The 12,909-nt window shown below is 37.6% G+C and overlaps 1 protein-coding gene across 4 annotated transcripts in view; it reads right to left on the bottom strand.

Moving 5' to 3' along the window:
- The window catches only part of LOC576799 (myelin transcription factor 1-like protein), a 75,503-nt gene extending 72,269 nt beyond the window's left edge, over window positions 1-3,234 (bottom strand). For 2 of the 4 annotated variants that reach the window (XM_030982807.1, XM_030982808.1), the window contains exon 1: window positions 2,873-3,234. The gene's annotated coding sequence lies outside the window, so the exon portion shown is untranslated. The remainder of the gene's footprint in view (window positions 1-2,872) is intronic. The other 2 variants (XM_030982809.1, XM_030982810.1) reach the window with 1 other exon arrangement.
- Window positions 3,235-12,909: the final 9,675 nt, after the last annotated feature.

The following is a 12,909-nucleotide window of genomic DNA, read 5'->3' as shown; positions in this document are numbered from 1 at the left end:
GGCGTGTTTTGGCGTGTTTTGGCGTGTTTGGCAAGTATAACCGCTCGCAGTTGTAACATCGCGATGTTAGGCACGTGACTTCCGGCACTTCCGGATTGTTACCCGCGCTCTTTTAAACCACGTTCTTCCCGTGTGATATTTATAGCATTTCCATCGTCGCGCGTGTTATCCGTTCATTCAGCTCCGTTTGTTCCAATTCCGTTAACTCATCCTTTATTCAATCTTCGTTATTCCCGTCTGGCCATATCTGTCTAGTAGTAGTATTTGAGTGTTTTGTTAGATTAATTAATATGGAAGTGAACAATTCCCATTGGACTGATGATGAGATGAAGTTCTTGATTTCGATGTGGAGGCAGGGAGAGCTCCTCCACCAGACTTCCAAGCGTCCCTGCAAACGTGGGGAAAAGGGCTTCAGAGAAATGAGTGAAAGCATGAAATTAACAATTAACAACGATGATTTTCTTAACCTTCCCATATCGTTTTTACTACTAGATTTCGATTGAATTTGGGAAAACTGAATCAGCAGCCGTAGTCCATACTTCGTAACTTATCCACTCTTGCCTCAAATACTACACGCGAGATAAACAAAACATATCGCATGCATGCCATGGGGATGTATCGCTATTAGCTAGCTATAGCGCTAGCTGGAAATTGCGCGCGCTAAAAATCTTATAGCAGGCCGGGGTCAAAGGTCGGGAAGACTGCACATGCGCATTACCAACCGAAACACGCCAAAACATCGCTGAACAGCTCCGTCGGTGATGTTTCAGCACAAGTGTAACCGGGTGCACGAAACATCGCGACTTTTCAAATGAGGTATTTGACAGTATAAATGCGCCTATAGTGGAAGTCTTCGGGCTAGTGAAGACGCACCGGACAAATAGCAGGATATTTTGCAAACTATAGCCCAAGATATCTTGGGATGATTATCTCGACCGAATATTCCGCTAATTGCAACTTGGGGCTGATGAAGACGCAAAGTCGCAAATTATCCAGTTAATTTGCGATCGGGATAGCTCAAATAGCGGGTTATTTGGCAATCTCGAGCTGATGAGACAGGCCTTTTGAGTATACATGTAGAGCTTGTCAATCCTAAAGCCTTTGTTCAAGACAGGAAAGCAGGAAATACCAAGGAGATACACAACTTGCATCATTTACTTTTTCAATTGACCAATGGGCAGATTACACCTTCACAGCGTTGTTTGCGAGATCCTTGGGCAACAAGGAAAAGGGTTTAATAGTTTAAGCATTTCATAGGTTTGGGGCCATAAGTTATTCATTTAAGGAAGAAAAAAAAACTTTTAAGCAAATTAATTACAATACTGAAGCATTAATACACTGCAAGCAAAATCATCTATTTTTCTCACATCCTGTGTTTTGCCTAGCAAGACCAGCAAACACGAAGAAGAAGACAAAATAAGCAAATTCACTTCTGCTGAATATGAATATGAATCAATAGTGTATTTATAAGTATAACATGTACATATAGTCACCATGCATGGTCTCATATTTTTAATTTCAACTTTTATCTATAGACCTACATGTATGTACGATCACTGTTGGCTTGACTCGAAGCTCATTGCCGTATTCATTACCCAGTGATGCTGGAGAATAGGCCTACCCCCTCTGAGCTCTGGGATATTTAGTTTTTACTCAATTTAAAAAAGTTATTCGACATTCAGTATATGTATATCCCATAAAAAGAAACATATGGTTAGGAATCAATCAGCCACGTCTGCAAAATTAATACAGACTTATTCAAACTGAAGTAGATACATGTACATGTATGTAAACTAATTAATATTAAATTAGATATACATGTAGGCCCCCTTTTTCAATTAAGGGGGAGGAACTGAAACAGGACAACACACATTTGTGGCAACCTTGTCATCTGTGACTGGTTGCACATTTGCACAACAAACAAAAATGACTTGGTCTCAAACAAGCTTTGCTGTCGAATCTTTTTACAGTTGAGTGAGAAATTGGAATAACATTTTACACACATGGAGCCAAAGTAAGGAAAACATGTTATGGAGTCAATTCTATATAAGGAAGCAAAGCTGAATGAAGGAAGTGAAACTTGAGGTATGCGAAACACGAGGATCTAACATTTCCAAAGGGCGGGAAACATTTGGCAGAGACACAGTTGCTTTATAAATTGGAGCAGAATTCAATGTCAACACGAAATGCTCAATCAACATAAATGGGGGAATGAAAGCCGTTGAAATCCAGTTTAAAACAGCATTTATTTCTTACACATAATGGTGTTCTACAACAATGATTCATATTGTCATTAATGACTATAACAACATTGATTAGATCAATACTTAGATTTTAGACCCTACTCTGAAAGTTAACAAACTTGTCACAAGATCAACCCTCTCCAGAAAATGGAACCGTCCAAAGTTTACTGCATGGTCCACAAGTTATGGTCGCTACACGACAAAAAGGAAAAAACTTTTTAAGACACTCCACATGTATAACTTTGAAAACTCCTTCTAAAGTCTGGGAAATGTTATTACCATGCCTATCAAACATCACCATATCGAAACAGCATGTATTTTCTTCCCACATGTGAACACGATCAAAAGTACTTAAATTGCAACATGAAGTAAACTTCGTGCAAGTTACTGGTAGTAAGCTAGACCGTCGCTGGTAAACTTATTTTGCACCGCACTCATGCACATAATAACAATACACTGCTATAGAAATACGTGTTATACCGCGCGTTAGCAATGGGAATAACCGGCTCGGCTCACTCAAAACAACTTTCAAAACTCTACAAAAACTGCATATACGCATTTCCAAATGCTTCCAAACTTTGCCAGATGTAGGCATGATATATCATACTTCATAAGATATTGTAGCTTACCTTCAAATGATAAATCCCGTACAAAAACGACGTAAATATGTCTACTATTGCGGTTCCTCGTGGTGGAAGTTCTGTACACATTGACTGAAATGACCTACGTTCGCAAAACTTTTCGTTTACAAAGTTTACTGCGCAGACTCAGTTCAATCAAGAGTTTTCAGTTGCACTTGGATCCATAACAAAGTTTCGTTTGTGCTTTCTTTGTGTTCAATTCCAATTAAATTTCAGACTCTTACGGCAGTAACTCTTAACCAACGAAAGTGACAAATTATGCAGCTCTCTATCAAATGGTAATGCACATATTTCAAGTTCTTGTGCGTATGACTAGCTTAGCGAGACAAAAAAAATATGGCTTCGTCTGTGCGTTAGGTCCATGGTTGAACGTGTAAAGAGTTTTACACAAAGAACTGAGCTAGGGAATCGATGGCTTCATTGACATGGTAATTAGTTTCAAAAGCTTTGTTTGTTCGTTGTTCGCAGGCAAGAGCGGAGTTTAGTCCAAAGGGGGTCGAGCTCAGCGAGAGCAGGTGGTGTTCTTATTCTGGCATCTGCGAAGTTGGCAAGTTAAGAGAATGAACAAAAAGAAAGAAAGAGCACGAACAGGGGAGGGAGAGGAACACAAAAGTCGATGATGGCTTTGTGGAAAACGGCGCGCATAGAGTCCATGTATTGACCACCGTTAAAGTATCAAGGGCAAGGACTCAACGATCTCTGTGATAACTTCTCAAAATATTAACCTCCATTTTTTTCCACTTATTTTTTGGACCCCTCGGAAGGGAATACCTGATCTGCCACTTTATAGAGTATCGCTTTTGAGGGTGAGAATCTGGGAGACTGGGGAAGGGGGGGGGGCGGGTTGGCACACTTATTGATATTGGTGAGGTTTTTTTTTTTTCGTTTTTTCTTTTTTTTTCTAACGCATTAATTTCAGTGGTCTTTCATGTTTACTGTTCCATTTTCCTCAGAGCAGCATAAAGCTGGTCCTTTGTCAATAGCACATTCCGTTTATATTCTTTGTTTCGGCCTTTCATGATGAATAGCGACACCATACCGTAGGCCTATTAAAGAGCTGGATACTGGTGGTAGGGGTTGTTTGCAGGCAGTAGCCCCCCCCCCCCCCCCACCCCAACTAAAAAAATGTTCAATACCAAAACTAACAGAAAGAAAGAAAATAATGTGAAAAGGGAGGGAAAGGAAAAACTTTCTCCTTGAATTATTGATAACAACCAAACCTAACAACCAAATATGAGGCACATTATATTGTAGGCCTATCTAATTGGTTTACAAACAAACAAAGGACCTCTACAAGCTTAAGTTTAATGAGAGTTACGCCTTCCTAATTGTACAAGTCATTTGTATAGGCCTACCCTACATTGAGTATTTCGTAAAATATTTATTTTAAAAACTCAATAAGAAAATTTCATTTTTGAAAGTGAAAACGAGTTCACGGCTGGTCAGTTTTGTTATTATCAATGGTATTCCTTGTAATGTTGAAGTCTTTTACATTTTTCTTAAGAATGAAACGTGGACGTGTGGACTTTTGTAAATCGTCTTGTGTAATCATTTTTATTGTTTGTCGCATTCAGGAAGCAAGGCCATCTCTGAAGATTTTATATATTAACTTGTTTATTTCAATGTTTACAAATTTAAAAGGGGGACATAAAATGTACCAACAGTGATGTCATAAACTAGGACAAACAAATTTACCACAATTTAAAGAAGAAAAATCAAAACTTGGTGAGGGTACGAATAAATTTGTTTTTAAGTGTACTTATGATGAGAACATGTAAAGAAATCATTCAAATATTAAAAATGAGAATAAGAAACTTAAAGCTTGAAATACGTTATGAATGTCTAAAATAGATATTGGTGAATTTAAAATTTAAAAAAAGTAAAGTGAGAAATGTAAATAGCCTACATATGAATGTTATTAATGGGAAAAGGAAAAAAGGTGAAAGGCTAACATAATAAGATTTTTCTTCTAAAGAAGAATACATAAGCAACAAATAAACGAAAAGGAGTAAAAACATTCAGGAAATATATATATATATAAGAAAGATAAGAAATAAAATAACAAAATTAAAAAACACACAGGCCTACCAATGGATAAAATGGATAAAAGCAAGGAAATACATAAGAAATAAGTTGAAGAAAAAAAGAAAAGAAAAGAAGAAAAAATGATGCGAAAAAGACAATCAAGACAGGCAACCGATTAATGGGGAAAACCCTGTCGATCCCATAAACCCTATATGTGGAACTGGCATTGATCGGGCAGCTGTAACCTCATATTCGGGCATGCAGGGATGTTATCTTTTTGTTATTTTATATATTTATTCGATTATTCAAAAATAATTTTTTTTTCTAAAAAGTACCACCTACAAAATGACTCGCATAGTTCGCTCGATGGCAAATTTTTCTAATTAGATATTCGATATTTCACAAGACAACCATTTGAATTTACTCCCCAATGTACTCGTGCAAGATTCCATGGCAGTAATGTTAATGAAAAGTAATGTTTATATTGGTCATCTGTAGATTAATGATATGAAACAAAAGGCGGAATATAATTTCCATATCAACTCTACAACTTCCTCGATACATCAATATTTCTATGAATATAAACCGTGATTCAGCACGTTGATCAGATCTGATGACGTTTCGCTTTTAATAATTATGACTTTCGAAACAAAAACGAAACGTAGGCCGTAATTCATTTAATGAGCTGAATCGAATTTTAGTGGCCATACTTCAAACACAACGATGTTATAGTTAAATCATTTTTAGTATCAAATAAAAACAATATTAACTGATATCTTAATCAAAAGATTTATTTTTGATGGTTACTCAAAAAAGTCTACGGCCGATGCGAATAATTAGTATGCATATTTATTCCATGATTTATCTATTAAATCCTTCCTTTTCCTTCTTGCAAATGAATTGGGAACTTCTAAAGATAAAGAGAACAAACGATCGTAGAGACTTTCAAGAAATCAACTCAAAGGTAATTCCTACAACCTACTTTTTATCCCATAGAAATCGAGTTAAGATTACGCAATACGTCACTGTAATGTACACACTTTCAATATTTGATGGACAATTCTAAATTGACCAGTTTACTAAAATTAAAATTCATGGATATTTCATTCGGGACCTAGTGGCAAGTTATTCCATTATGATTAATCTTTTACTAATATATGAACTTTACAATACTAGAAATAAGTCTGGAAACATTACTTGTCGGACAAGCCTCGGACAAGCTTTCAGGTTGCAAGAACAACCTTTGTTTATAAACTTTGAAAGTATGCATACAATTTGAAGATGTTAGTGAACCGGCCGCTGGTTAATTTTTCGGAAGTCTATGTAATATCATAATGAAATAAACTTGTATTTGCTTCAAGCTTGGGTTTAGATCAGTTCCATTCTTTCAAGTTTAAACTTTTCTATTTATAGAAGCACAGGCGCATCCAATGTGACGTACAGTGGCCAGTGGCGTAGCGGGGTTCCAGTCATGGGGGGGGGGGGGGGGGCATATGACTATATTTCTTTGATATAATGGGGTGGTCTTATAAATCTTATACCATCTCCCCCCCCCCCTCTCTCTCTCTCTCTCTCTCTCTCTCTCTCTCTCTCTCTCTCTCTCTCTTCGATCTTTATTTAAATACCCTTAGCTAGCATCCCTACAAATATTAGTCAATGATTGATTTATTTATTATTCTTTCAATAAGGTAACCCCGTCAGTATTACCATTGGGGTTCTGTATATGAACACAAACAAATGCATTCATAATTGTATACATGGTTGCATTAACGAAGGCCCCCCCCCCCCCGCAAGAAATAGAAACATTAAATTCCGAGCAAGCATTATCACTATTCCTTAATATGAATGGATGTCTAACAAAAAGAAAGCAGCTCAGTCAGCCCCCCCCCCTTTTTTTTTTCCTCTCTCTCTCTCTCTTTCCCTCTCTCTTTCTCTATCTCCCTCTCTATCCTCCCCTCCCCTAAACCTTTTCACTCTCTTCCACACTCCACTCTCTTTGCCCCTCCCCCCCCCCTCCCCCCCCCCCCCCCCCTCTCTCTCTCTCTCTCTCTCTCTCTCTCTCCCTCTCTCTCTCTCTCTCTCTCCTCTCCCTCCCTCTCTCTCTCTCTCTCTCTCTCTCTCCCCCACCCGGCCACCCTCCCACTCCCTCCCTCTCTTTCAGCCGCTCTCATACAAGTCGACATCTAAAGAAAACTTCCAACACACCGGCTGTGTCCAATGAGTTGCAACTCGGTCGTGATGTTTTCCTGTTGCTTGCTTCAGTCCCCGTCGTATGAAAATGTTTTGGCACATGCAAGCCGGACCGGGCACCGAGCCGAAACTATGCCAACTATTCCGGAGGCGCACCGGGGAGTGACAGGCCGAGCTGGCCATATAAGTACAACTTCATGGGACCCGGAGTTGCTTCTAACTATTTGGTTGTTGTTGTGGTAGTCAAGTTCTTGTAAAGAGTAGGAGGGAGGGGAGGGGAGGGTGGGGGTATTTGAGAGGACGATGAGGGGAGGTATAGATAAGACTGTTTTGAAGTTTTGAAGTTTTGGCGCACGCAAGTGTGACAGCTAGAGACTGCTGAGCATCACCATTCAGGGATGCATCGCTGACTGCGTTGACCTACGGACAGAGGCGATTAGAAAAGTTAAGTTACATTCAAGGCTCCTACCGCCCAAGAATTAAACTAACTCAATACTTACTTCTACGCATAATGCAATTCTGTTTTTAATTCAACATGATTTAATACTCTGGGAGATAACTTCCTGGTCTACATCACATGTGAGGTTCTAACACAGGGGGAGAGGAGGAGGAAGAGGGGGGGGGGGGGGGGGTATTTGAGAGGATGATGAGGGGAGGTATAGATAAGACTGTTTTGAAGTTTTTAAGTTTTGGCGCTCAGTAAGTTTGACAGAGACTGCTGAGCATCACCTTCCATAATAGATGCATCACTGACTGCATCTTGACCTATACGATCTACGGACAGAGGCGATTAGAAAAGTTAAATTTCATTCAAGGCTTATACCGCCTTTACTCTTTAACTTCTACGCATAACAGGCTGACGCATAATATATTTCTTTTTTAATTCAACATGATATATTATTCTGGAAGATTACTTTTCCGGCCTGCTTTTGTCACATGTGAGGTCGCCTTGAAGAAAATGCACTAACAGAACTTCTAACAGAAAGTTCCCGACCGACCCGACAAACTTTAAACATGTACTCGACGCTCACTGAAATCTTTTAGAAACCTGAAAGTACACAAATGTAAAACCATATAGGTTCTTCACGAGAAACGTAAGAATAGTATTGTTGGCTTGAATGTTTTGAATTACATTGCACGTCGCTTTATTATAGTAACATTTCTTCATTTTCAGCAGTTTCCTTGAGCCGAAATGTCATTAATTTTACACATTTAATTTGTTTACACTATTGATTCAAATAAAAAATAAAAAAACTTTAGAAATAAAATTTAAAAATCAACAACTTATAATTAATCGCAACTTTGTGCTTATAACTTATAAGAGACAGGAGTTGAGATAAATTTCAAATTGCGCTTGATTCGGTTCAATCGCAACTCTTTATAAGACGGGGTCACTGATCATTGTATTAAGTACTAATATGGCATAGATCAGACTGAATATGAAAAGAAATTAAACACTTAATAACATTTTATGTTCATAACTCCATAATACTTCGTAAGATATGGGGCACAAAATGATTCAATATCCTGGCCCTAATGTAAATCACAAACACATTCTAGTAATAACGAATTAACGCCAAAGAAAATAGTATAATCAATTGAACTTTCCGGCGTGAAATCATTGACTGAGAGTCAGTATCCCTCTAATTACCAGTACTCGAGAGTTAGCCCGTACTTTGAGAAAAACTGACGTAATTAAAAAGAATTCCGAAGACAATGAAGTCGATGTGAAACCATAGTCTCTTGATAATTGATTGAAGAAGAAAAAATAGACAAGAAGTTCAACAAGCCGTATTTCAAAAGACCAGAAATAGATAAGTTCAAAGTGAATACTATTCGGAACAAACTGAACAGACAGGAGTCGTCTAATATTCATTTAACAAAATAAACATAACAAAACAAAACAAAACAGAAAGTGAAGCAAAGCAAACAAATTTAAAACGAATAAAACAAAGCAAAAAATTACGACAAAAACTAAACAGTACAAAACAAGACTAAACAATACAAAATCAAAACAAAACCTAACGAAACAAAATAAAACAAAGCAAAGCAAAAACAAAACAATACAAGACAAAACAAAACAAACCAAGACAAAACAAAACAATACAAGACAAAACAAAACAATACAAGACAAAACAAAACAAAACAAGACGAAACAAGCAGATACGACAAACTAATACAAAACAAAATAACACTTTAATAACATTAACAAGGCATAACAAAACAAAAAAAAAGTTTTATATATTTTATACTGTCTTGCTCGTTTTCAGTGACCGATCGGTGGGGGAGCCTATAGGGGTAAACATAATCTACAATACTATAACATGAAGAAGCAATCATCTGAATTTGTTTTAAGTGCTTGCTCGCGGCCAAGTTTGAATCAATTGATGGTATTGATGTAGTTATCGTTGCTTCTGTTGCTCGATTTGTTGGTTCTGCTGCTATTCTTGTTCATGCGATTTTGAAGACCGGTACCCCCCCCCCCCCCCCCCTCAACTGCCACCGCTGCCTAGATCTACTACTGATCATATCACCCAAATGATGACTCTCATAAACATTCCAATATGTAGTAAGACCAAACCATTACGTTTGATTCATTGTAATCACTTCTTTCTGGTTTGAGTTGAAGTTACATTTTTTTGATTATAGGCCCTACTTCTACAAGAACTTGAAATCGAGAGGCAACGTAAAGTATTGATGACATTTTCTATGTGTGTGTCTATCTCTCTTTTCTTTCTTTCTTTTTAAATTGGGGGGGGGGGGGGTAGAACTTCAAAGCACTTTCCTTTCCAAAAAATATTGAATATTATGCACCCTCTTTTCCGCACTGCACTCTCTCTCTCTCTCTCTCTCTCTCTCTCTCTCTCTCTCTCTCTCTTCTTTCTTTCTTTTTTAAGGGGGGGGGGGGGGGTGGTAGAACTTCAAATCACACCTTGTTTCCAAAAAATGAATATTACGCCCCCTCTTTTCCGAAATCCTGGATCCGCGCATGGATACACTTATGCGCGTTCATAATGGCCATTCAAATAGAGATCGAGTTCTTTATGCAATGTTTGGATTCATATCACATTTGAACTTGAAGAAAGGCACATACTGCCTCGGTTAATCAGGAGAAGTAGTAAATCTCTCATCCCTCGTCCTTCATCCCCACATTCCAAGCGTTTAATACGGATCAAGGGAAAGTAACGGTTAAAGGGAAACCATAAATGCTGTTGGAAAGAAACTATGTAAGGCATTGAAAGCAGGGGCGGGGCCAGGATGTTTTCCGGGGGGGGGGGGGGGGGGAGGGGGTCTTAGGTATTAAACAAAAAGTGCTTACAATTATATTGATGGTGATGTTAATGATGATTATTATATTACTATTACTATCATCATTATTTTCTCATTATCATTAGTAGTATTATTAGTATTATCATTATCATTATTATCATAAATATCATCATTATTATCAGTGTTATCATCATCATTATTGTTACTGTTGTACATGTATAAGGTCCTCATTCTAATGGGGCATATATTCATAGCACCCCTGAACCCCTGATTATCAACAGGGCTACTTTAGCAAGGCATTCCAAGCACTTCTATATTGGTCAAAGGGAAACCATAAATAAGTTTCAACTTTTGAATAAAGATTAATTAATGGGACATACCGATTCTTATCCTAAATGAGTGACATGAAACCTTGAAAGATGTTTGAAGAAGAAAACAAATGCAACATGTATTAATTTTCATCAACTTTTGAAGTTGTCAAACTTATCTAGGCTGAAGGAACACTAAAGTTTATCATTTAATGATATTAATGTGCATCCAGCAAAGCTCTCTTTCTCTCCCTCTTTTCTATTTCTCTCCTTTGTGCCCACTTTCTTGCTTGCTTTCTTTGTTCTCCACTCTCTACCCCTTTCCCTCCTCCCCTCTATGTATCTCTCTCTCTCTCTCTCTCTCTCTCTCTCTCTCTCTCTCTCTCTCTCGACAGCTTTTATTCAGCTTTCTGTCCTCACATTAACAAGTAGGAGAAATAATAATCACTTATGTGGAATTCTTTCATATAGATAACATCTCCATTTTATTTATAATCATTTTTGATAAATAATGACATATACATGTATATATATTTACAGCAATTGGGAATGTTTTTAGAGTGCTAAAACTATTCCATTTTGTCACTTGGCATTTGGCCTTTCGGGGGAAAAAAGGAATATTGCAGTGGTCAACAGACAATCTCAGTTCATCCGATATATTCTCATGATGTAAAAGTATAATATGTCCTCCACAAACAAGAAAATATATGTTATTATATTTATAGTTCAATCTATATCTTGAAAACCAAATTTACAGCCCATAATTGATCACTGTGTAATCAGGTAATCAGAGATATGAGCTCAAAAACAAAATGTCTGCCAAGAGCCTAAATTAATTCTGTGTAAATGCCCTTCTGGCTCTCAGCAGAAAAAAATATGGACCTTGAAATGTAATGAATGTCCCATAATTTTTTTTTTTTAAATCTATGTTTCGATCATAATTCTGATATAATTTTGAACATATTCTTACTTCTCTTAGATCTTAATTTGAGAGAAAAGAAAATGCTTTAAATCACTTACCAAACATATTGAGTTGTATAAGAATAAAAAAAGCTAATTCCGAGAACATTTTTCTCATGTAAACTTTCTGTACTGCTGATGAACCCCAAAATATAATCTTCAAAATGGCAAGAAGTTATCAAATGCCAAACTCTGTATTTTTCCATAAAAAATGGCAGTTATTCTGCACAAATACATCAGTGAAAATAATCAGTCCGTTCAATTGATTACAGTTATTTTGACTTAAGAAATCTCAGAGAAGAATCATACATATTTCTCCACTGACATTTGGTACTCTGTAGATGAGTCACTGTCTGTCAGAGGTCATAGGTCAAAGAGGAACAGGCTGGCCTTGGATAACTCCTGCTGTACTTGTAAATCAAGATCTTTTTGCCAGAAGAAACAGTTCTTTCTTTGGTGATCTTCTTTGCTGGAGAAAGCCAAGAGAATTATCTTCTACTTCTCTGTCCTAGGCTTGGTATATTGTGGATGCCTGACTGTATTAGCTTAGGGGAACTTGCTGAGCAAAGCAGATGGTCCTTTCAGGAACAACCAGTCCATGTCATTGATTCCAGTTTGTTGACTAAAAATATCAGAGACAAATCTTGTACTTCTCGGCCCTTGGTCCTTTGTCGAAGACTATTGAAGCGACCATCATAACTCAGTGAGGCAAATGGCCACTGGTCATTCAAAGTCGGACCATATCGAGGGTTCAGTGACACAAAGACGTAACTCAATATTATTGCAAAATGAGTATTTTATATCAAAATGTTCAGAAAAATGTGGGCTTTCCAGGAAACACAAAGACCAAACTCCATCCAACACCCCGTTCAAGTCAATGGCTACTGAAACATAGACTTAACTCCTTAAGGCCCAAGTGCTCAGTGGCACATAAACCACTTTTTCTCAAAATGGCCAAAATGGAGTTACGTCTTTGTGTCACTGACCCCTCGATATATTCTTCATTAGTTTGAGTCTCTTTGAGTCCCTACAACATACAGCTGAAAGGAAAACATTACACCTCACTGTCCCTGGTAATCGATTGATGAAGAACTGACGGTTGAACCTCCACAAGGGGAAAACCCCAGATTTAACCTCCAACTGGCAAATTACCAGGAATCTCAGAGAGGAACCTTGTACTTTTCTTGTCTTGGTGCATTGTACATAAATAACCAGCAGTCTTACCATAGCCAGTCCAGCTAATGGTTCACTTCAGAACGAACAAATGATCCA

Source organism: Strongylocentrotus purpuratus, unplaced genomic scaffold (genome assembly GCF_000002235.5).
Source record: "Strongylocentrotus purpuratus isolate Spur 01 unplaced genomic scaffold, Spur_5.0 spur5_scaffold_13, whole genome shotgun sequence".
In the NCBI taxonomy this organism is placed as follows: domain Eukaryota; kingdom Metazoa; phylum Echinodermata; class Echinoidea; order Camarodonta; family Strongylocentrotidae; genus Strongylocentrotus; species Strongylocentrotus purpuratus.
The sequence above is the reverse complement of the archived record's forward strand: the minus strand, read 5'-3'. Positions and strand labels throughout refer to the sequence as shown.